The sequence below is a fragment of the Phyllostomus discolor genome, chromosome 11 (assembly GCF_004126475.2).
Source record: "Phyllostomus discolor isolate MPI-MPIP mPhyDis1 chromosome 11, mPhyDis1.pri.v3, whole genome shotgun sequence".
NCBI lineage: Eukaryota > Metazoa > Chordata > Mammalia > Chiroptera > Phyllostomidae > Phyllostomus > Phyllostomus discolor.
Window position 1 is genome coordinate 88,290,703 of NC_040913.2, and position 8,185 is coordinate 88,298,887.

Sequence of the window (8,185 nt, forward strand, 5' to 3'; positions counted from 1 at the left end):
TTAATTTTGGTAACTAGATTGTCTACAAATGTACAATTCTGTATTTCAATTAAACTATACATTATTTTTGTAATTTGATTTCTCAAACCCCCCTTTTTCTCTCTACCAAGTGATTGATTGATTGGCTGATTTTTAAATCTTCACCTGAGGATATGTTTTACTGATATTTTTTTTTTTTGAGAGAGAGAGAGAGAGAGAGAGAATGTTGATTGGTCGTCTCCTGCATGTGCCCAGACTGGGGATCAAACCTGCAAACTTTTGGTGCATGGGACAATGCTCCAACCCACTGAGCAATCTGGCCAGGGCTCTCTCTCTCTCAAGTGTATTTAAGAAACAGATGTGTTTTTCCTAAATTTAGAAAAATAATACGATTTAATTTGGCATTGTAAGCTAGTTTGATTTTATTTCTTTGAAATACTATAATTAGATTAGAAACTTTATCATAGAAATGACACTAGCTGACAATATAGATTTACATACATGAAGATATCCACACACATATGTTGATGTGAGTACCACACACATATGTTGGATGGATAGAGGGCTAGACAGAGAGAAAAACACATGTTTGTTCATATCCATGCCTGTATTTTCTAGTATAGTTTTATAACATGTCTTTGTTCTAAAATAAACTAAGCTGACATAGTCTCTTGGATGCTTCAAAAATGCTACAGTTAAGGAACTTTCTTTTTCCTTTTTTTTTAAGAGTTAAGTTTTTTTTTTTTTTAAGATTTTATTTATTTATTTTTAGAGAGGGAAGGGAGGGAGGAAGAGAGAGAGAGAGCGAGAGAGAGCGTGAGCGCCATCAATGTGCGGTTGCTGGGGGTTATGGCCTGCAACCCAGGAATGTACCCTGACTGGAATTGAACCTGGGACACTTTGGTTCCCAGCCTGTGCTCAATCCACTGAGCTACACCAGCCGGGGCTGAAACTTTCTTTTTCTTAATTCACTATTTTCCTAATACATAGTTATACCTATAAAAGAATCAGTGCAACATCAAACACTTCCAATCTCATTCCTTTATATATCTCAGTTGTCAGAAGGCTCATTTAAGAATATAAAGTGTAATACAATTTTTGTGTGGGATTCACTCTTTAATTACTCTTTTCCATCGCCTGTCTTTTCATAGGAAGAGCTCTTAACTTCTGGGTTTTCCCAGATGGGGGATGTATTGTTCTCTTTCAAACGAGGTGGTTCTGCCAATGCGTCTGATAATTTGTAACTTTTTGATCCTATACAATGTTGTGCTCTTTAATTTTTGATTCCTCTTTACCTAGGAAGCACAAATCCTGAAGAGTGAATTCTGGTTAATATTTGACAAAACAGACTTGTGGTACTCTAAAAATACGGCATGTTTTCCTTTTGCTTATATTACAGATATTGGTAAATGTCCACACCTGTAACATAACTATTCTACGCTAAACATGCTGAGGTGCTAGGTCAAATTACTTATGCTTAGACTAATTTATCCACTGCTTACTGCTTTTCTGTGTGTGTTTGACTATTTGCCTTGGCAGTATTTTTTTTCACATGGTATTTACTTTCTGAATTCAAAATGATTTGAGAGTTATAGACTCTGTGGAATTCCAGCTGCCTATCACCTGGAAATGTAGCCCTTATTCTCACTTTTCCCACCTGCTTTGTTGCCATAGATCTTTCTGGGTAACCTTAAATTAAAGCGTTTTCCTCCCTCATGACCTGTAGTAATTTTTTTTGTAATGTGAATAATTGTGATGACAGAATTAATTTGAGTATGAAAATATAGGGGAAAAGTCATTATATTTAACTCAAGTTAATTGTTAATTTTGTGAAACGATATTAAGAGCAAATCAAATTTTATAATGTCAAATCAAAGCTAATTTCTTGAGTCAATTTTTTTAAAGTTTTTCAGGAGTTTAATATCGCGTGATAGGTGAATTGGAAAGTTACAATTATATTTGTTAGTAAATTTAAAGGATAACATATTCAATTCAAAGCATGGGCAAAAGTAGGTTTATGGTTGTTTGTATGGAAAATAATGCCATAATTAAAATAATAAATCAAGAATAAGCTCCATGTTTTACATACTCACAACTGTAAACCTACTTTTCCTACCCTGTATACAACTATTTAAAGAATACATGTATACTTTAACTGAGGATTTCCAGAATTCTAAATAGATTCTCACTGTTATACCATAGGGTAATGTTCTATTTTGGGTACAGAGAAAAAAAAATAAGTTAACGCTGAGTTTGTTCTCTGCAAAGAAAACTTGAATCTCATTGGGAAAAAGGGACATTAAAAGGATATTTAATTGTTGAAAAAGAAAAACACTCCAGGCTGAAATTGTATTAATAACTCTCCTGCTAATAGTATAACTGCAGACAATACTGAAATTGCCTATATAGAGGAAAATAACATAAAGGCAACACTCCTTTGAAGAAGGGAATGAATCATCATGTAAAATAGGATTTTTTAAAGTTTTGGCACAGAATTTATTCGTTGGCTTTTTTTAACCAAAATGAAAAAAATAAGCATTTAATTGGTAATGCTGTTTGGTCATGTGGACTGAGGAAAGATGTTACAGAACACCACTGTCTGCCAAACAGACATAATTCTTCATGCCATATATATATATATATATATGTATATACATCTCACTGGTTTCAAATCAGCAAAGAATATACGAACTAACTTTATGCTTAAAGCTACTTAAGTTTTCTAAACACAAATGCATTCTTCACCTAAAGCAAATATCCATTTCACAATTTACAGCTGATTTATTTGTGACGCGTATCCTGCCTAGTTTGTATTCCACGTCCTTCACACTGAAATTGAGCAAAAGGAAACAGACAGGGGAAGAACGAGAGCGCGGAACGTGTTTCCGTCCCCCGTCGTGCCCACTCCCCACTCCCCGAGTCTGCAGGCCACGCGGACGGCACCCGGGTCAGGGCAGAGTCTCCGAAGCGGGGCTTGCGTGGCGGCTGCTGTTGAAAGAGAGCCTTTCGGTCGACTTTCTCCTGCCCCAAGAGGGAGCAGGGCTCCTTTTAAAAACGCGGCAAATCGCTTCAGCAAGACCCTTCCCCTTTATGTTTTTTTTTTTTTTATTGAAAGTGTTAATGGAGCAAATCCACAATTCACACAATTGATTCTGAGACGCTTTTGTTCGGAAGAATGGGCTGTCAGAACAGCGACGCGCTGGCAGGTCCCCTTAAAGAGCGCGCATCCGCCCGGCTCCTTGGGAAGCAGGTTGCAGATGCCCTCTAACAGGGCACGGTGGCATTACATAAATCACCTCCTATGAAAAATTAACATGGCATCAAATATTTATAAATATTAATGTGTATGTTAATATAACCAAAGCGGTAACAAACAATCATAACCTTGCCAAGTTTCCGAGGACAGGCGCCGTAGATAATGATATCCATTATCTCCGGAGGAGCGCGCAATTAGGAAAGGTACGCACAGGATGCTCTGTTCTCAGCCGCTTTCAAACGTGTCCATTAAATGTCTACCTTCCGTGGAAGGCTAACCCTTGACGTGCACATTCTTAAGAGACAGACAGGCAGTTCTCGTGGGTATGTATTTTTTAAATCACTTTTATTTAATCACTTACGAGTACATAGGCAGTCCCTGATTTTTCATACGACTTTGTGCATCATTGGAGGATGAGGTACCCTGCAAATTTTGCTTGGGTTGATCCAGTAACCTGTGTTGAATACCACACACACATTGAGCCCTAGGTATACGGCACCTTGTTCAAGAAAGCTGCCTTTGCAAGGGTATACTGGTGGTTTGGGCTTCTGACAGGCTCTGCGCTCTCTCCTCCACCCAGGAAAACTGTCTTTCAAGGTAGCAATGTTGAGAATGAGGGACGAGTGTGCAGCTCTGGGGCTTGCTTGCAATTGGGGTTCATAGATGGACAGAGCTTTCGATCAGACCCTAGGGGACCCACAGGTTCCCGGCATGGCCAACCAGGCAAAATTTTGTTTGGGGCCCTTTTCTCAGGTTCCTCGCTGTCAGCAGGTATAGTGTTATTTAGTCAAAGGACATTAAAATAATGCGATTTCAGATGAGAGGGGAAAGGGGCCGCCATTGTACGTAGGTGTGTGTGGTACAGGTTCTGTCCAATCCGGTTAAGACTCCAACAGGTTTCCATGTGCAGAGCAGGAAGATAACTTTATTTGAGGACACAGTTTTGAACTGAAGATGCCTTTGCTTCCCAAAGGCAAGAAACCTCCTGAGTCCACCTGTCTAAACCCGCTCCCAAACTAGCACCTTCTTCACTTTAAAGCACCTGACCCACGTTTCTAGTCTGAGTCCTCAGCGTTACGAAACGGCTCTGCTTTCGAGGTGTGGGCTCTGGAGAGAGTTTGCTCTACGCCACTTGTCGGAAGGGGGCGGGGCGATAGGTTCGCCCTTGGGTGTGTGGACGGCGTAAAGCAAGTTTCCGCTTCAAGTAGTTTTGCCTTTTTCCTGGATCTACGGCTGACTTTGGGGCATTTTGACTCTGGATAACAATGCTAATTAAACTTATTTTACCCTCTAAAAAGCTAAATATGGGATGAGCAATGGCTCAAGTGCTCAAAAAATGCCGCCCCCAAATTATTCCAATTAAAGATTTATTTTCTTGCCAATCTTTATAAACATAACTGGCCTTAGATGGGGTGTGAAGCCTCACATGCACACACTAGTCATTTGAATCAGATAAAAGATCGATACTTAACCGGTGTCATTCTTCAGTGGGTCAGCTTTTGGATGGGATGCAAAGAAAAGAGTGAATTGCAGGCCAGGCATTATTACTCTGCACTTGTGAACTTCAACATGTATATCAGACATAGTGGCTCGAATCCCCCCCAAATATATTATATTGTGCTACTAGCAATTTCACCCTCTCATCCATATGAGTGTGTCATTTATTTTTGGCCATTTCCCAAACACGATGTTATTTTTTTTTTTTATCATTTTAAAAAAGACGTACCTTGATTTCCCTACTTGCTGCTGACTCCTTTTAATTTTAATTTTTTCATTTTTTTTTTATTTTTGCTCTCAACATAGCCAAAGATTTCACCCAAACACTGAGACCTACCTACGGGGCTACAGAATGCTGACTCAGTGTATCAGGCCCACCTTTCAACAAAAACAATTACAAAGCACACTAAGAGGCAAAAATAAATATACCGACAAGCACCAGAACCAGTCAGAACTGCCGGAATGTTGGAACTATCAGACCAGGAATTATTTTAAAAAACAAAAACAAAAAAAAAACTATGATTCATATGCTAAGGTCTTGAATGGGAAAAAATTGGCAACATTTAGGAACAGATGGGCAATGTAAATAGAGAGAAAGAAGTTCTAGGAAAGAAGTGAAAGGAAATGCTGGGGCTCAAAAACACTGCGGCAGGAATAAAGAAGCTTTAAAGGGGCCAATCAGAAGACTGCACACGAGCGAGGCAAGAGGCTCCGTGCTGGAGAACATGACGACAACAGGAGCCCCGAAAACTGCTAAGAGAAAAGGAAGGCAGGAGAAAAGCCGCAGCACACCCAAGACCTGTGGGATGACTACTAAAAAAAAAGGTGCCATGTGCATAATTGAGAATTCCAGAAGTGGAGCATTCTTTAAAGCAACAATGACGAAGCATTTCCTGAAATTGATGTCAGACACCAGCTTACAGACCCAGAATCTGCAAGGATGCCGAGGAGGATGCATGCTAAAGAGTGAGCCCCCTCCTCCCAGGACCTAGACATACCCTATTCACAGTTCAGGAAATCAGAGATAAAAGAAAAGCATCTTGAACAAAGCCAAGTGGGAAAAACATCTATGGGGGAGCAAAAATAAGCAGTTCACCCAACTTCTCCTGAGAAGCGATGGGACCAGAGTGAAATGGGTAAAGTGTTGAGGGAAAGAAACCACCACCCGGGAATTCTATACCACGTGAAAATGTTTTTCAAAGGTGAAGGAGAAATAAAAACATCCTCAGGCAAGCACAGCTGAAGGGATTTGTTGCCAGTAAACCTACCATTTGGAAATGTTAAAAGAAGTGTTTCAGGGAGCAGGAAAATAACACAGGTCAGAAAGTCAGATCTACAAAAAGACAGAAAGAACGTTAGAGAAGGAAAAATGATGGTAAAATGAAACTTTTTACTCTTCTTGTCCTTAATTGATCTAAGAGATAATAGTTTGTTAAAAATAATAATAGCAACAATGTATCCAAGTATGTATGCATACAATATACTATATGAATGTATAATATATGTATACATTATTGTCTATAACGTTATTGACATTATTACTTATAATACATATTTACACATGCCCGTGTACAAGGGAAACGAGTGATCACATGGATGTGAGAAACAGGGCAGAAGGGAGAAATTAGAATTGTTTTGTTATTGCAAAGTACTTACACTACTAGTGAAATGTTATACTCCTATTTTTTGAATGTACACTTGAATTAGTTGTAACTGCATATAACAAACTCTAGGCAACTACTAAAAATGTTAAAAATTATGAAGTATCAGTAATATGCTAGGAAAGGAGAAAATCTCATACCAAATGCTCAGTTAAAACCACAAATGGCAGAAAAAGTATGGAAGACAAATGCAGAAAAAAAAGAACAAGGGAAACAAGTGGAAAAGAGTAACAGATCTGTTATATATTAATCCAATACGTCAGTAATCACTTAACCATCAATTAATGGGGTACAAAGACCAATGAAAAGAAGGAGATTGTCATAATGGATGAAAAGACAGGATGCAACTCTACATTGTTTATGAGAAACCCACTTTAAATATAATGACATGTAGATTAGAAGTCGATGAATGAGGAAAATATACCACGTTAACACTAATCAAAAGAAAGTGGGAACAGCCACATCAATTTTAGACAGAACAAAGTTCTGAGCAAGGAAAGTTACCTGAAATAAAGGGGACATTATATAAAGACAATGTGTCAACACTTCCCAAACAAGCTTCCACGGGTTCACTGGGAAACTCTACCAAACATTTAAGGAAGAAATTATGCCAACTCTCAATAACCTCTTCCGGAAAGTAACCCATGAAAGAATTGATAAGATGGCCTTCATTAAAATTAAAAACTTCTGCTCTGTCAAAAGACATCAAGAAAATACGTCCAGCCACAGGCTTGGAGAAAATATTTGTGAAAGACTGCTATCCACCATCTACAAAGAACTCCTATAATTCAACAATAAAAAACTAATTCAAAAGAACATATGCACCCCAATGTTCACTGCAGCCTTATTTACAATTGCCAAAATTTGGAAGCAACCCAAGTGTCCATCAGTAGATGAATGGATACAAAAGCTGTGGTGTGTTTACACAATGGAATACTACTTGGCTGTGGAAAAGAAAGAAACCTTACCCTTTGCTACATCGTGGATGGACCTGGAGAGCATTATACTAAGTGAAATAAACCAGTCAGAGAAAGACAAGTACCATAGGATTTCACTCATATGTGGAACCTAACAAACAAAATAAACAAGCAAAACAGAGACAGAGTCATAGATAGAATGCACACTGACAGATGTGTGTGTGTGTGGGGGTTAACTGGGGGTGGAGGGATGGAGCAAAAAAGAGGAAAAAATACTCGTGAACATGAACAACAGTGTGGTGGTTGCCAGGGGAAGGTGGGGAAGAGGGTGAGTGGAGGAGGGTGTCAGGGAAATAAATGGTGATGGACAGAGACTTGACCAGGGGTGATGAACACACAATAAAGCGCACAGATGATGTGTTGTCATATTCTGCGTCTTAAACTTGTATAACTTTGTTAACCAATGTCATCCTAATAAATTCAATAAAAGAAAAATAAAAAAAAATAAAACAACAAAAATGAAAAGGAAATGAACAACTAGAGTTAAAAAATAGGCAAAACGCTGAATGGATACCTAAGGAATATATACAAATGGCAAGCAAGCATATAAAAAGACGCTCCGCATCGTACATCACTAAGGAACTGCAGATTACAATGAGAAACACGCCTCCAGAAAGCCCCGAATCCAGGGCACTGGCAGCACCAAGTGCCGAGGAGGATGCGGAGCGTCGGGAGCCCTCATTGGCTGCTGGCGGCCTGCTCGGCAGTTTCTTACCAAACTGAACCTGCTCTTCACCATGTGATCAAGAGTTGATCAAGTAGGTTCTGAGCCCGGAATTTTCTCGCTCTCTGATTCTCCTGCTTGGTAAAGTCTA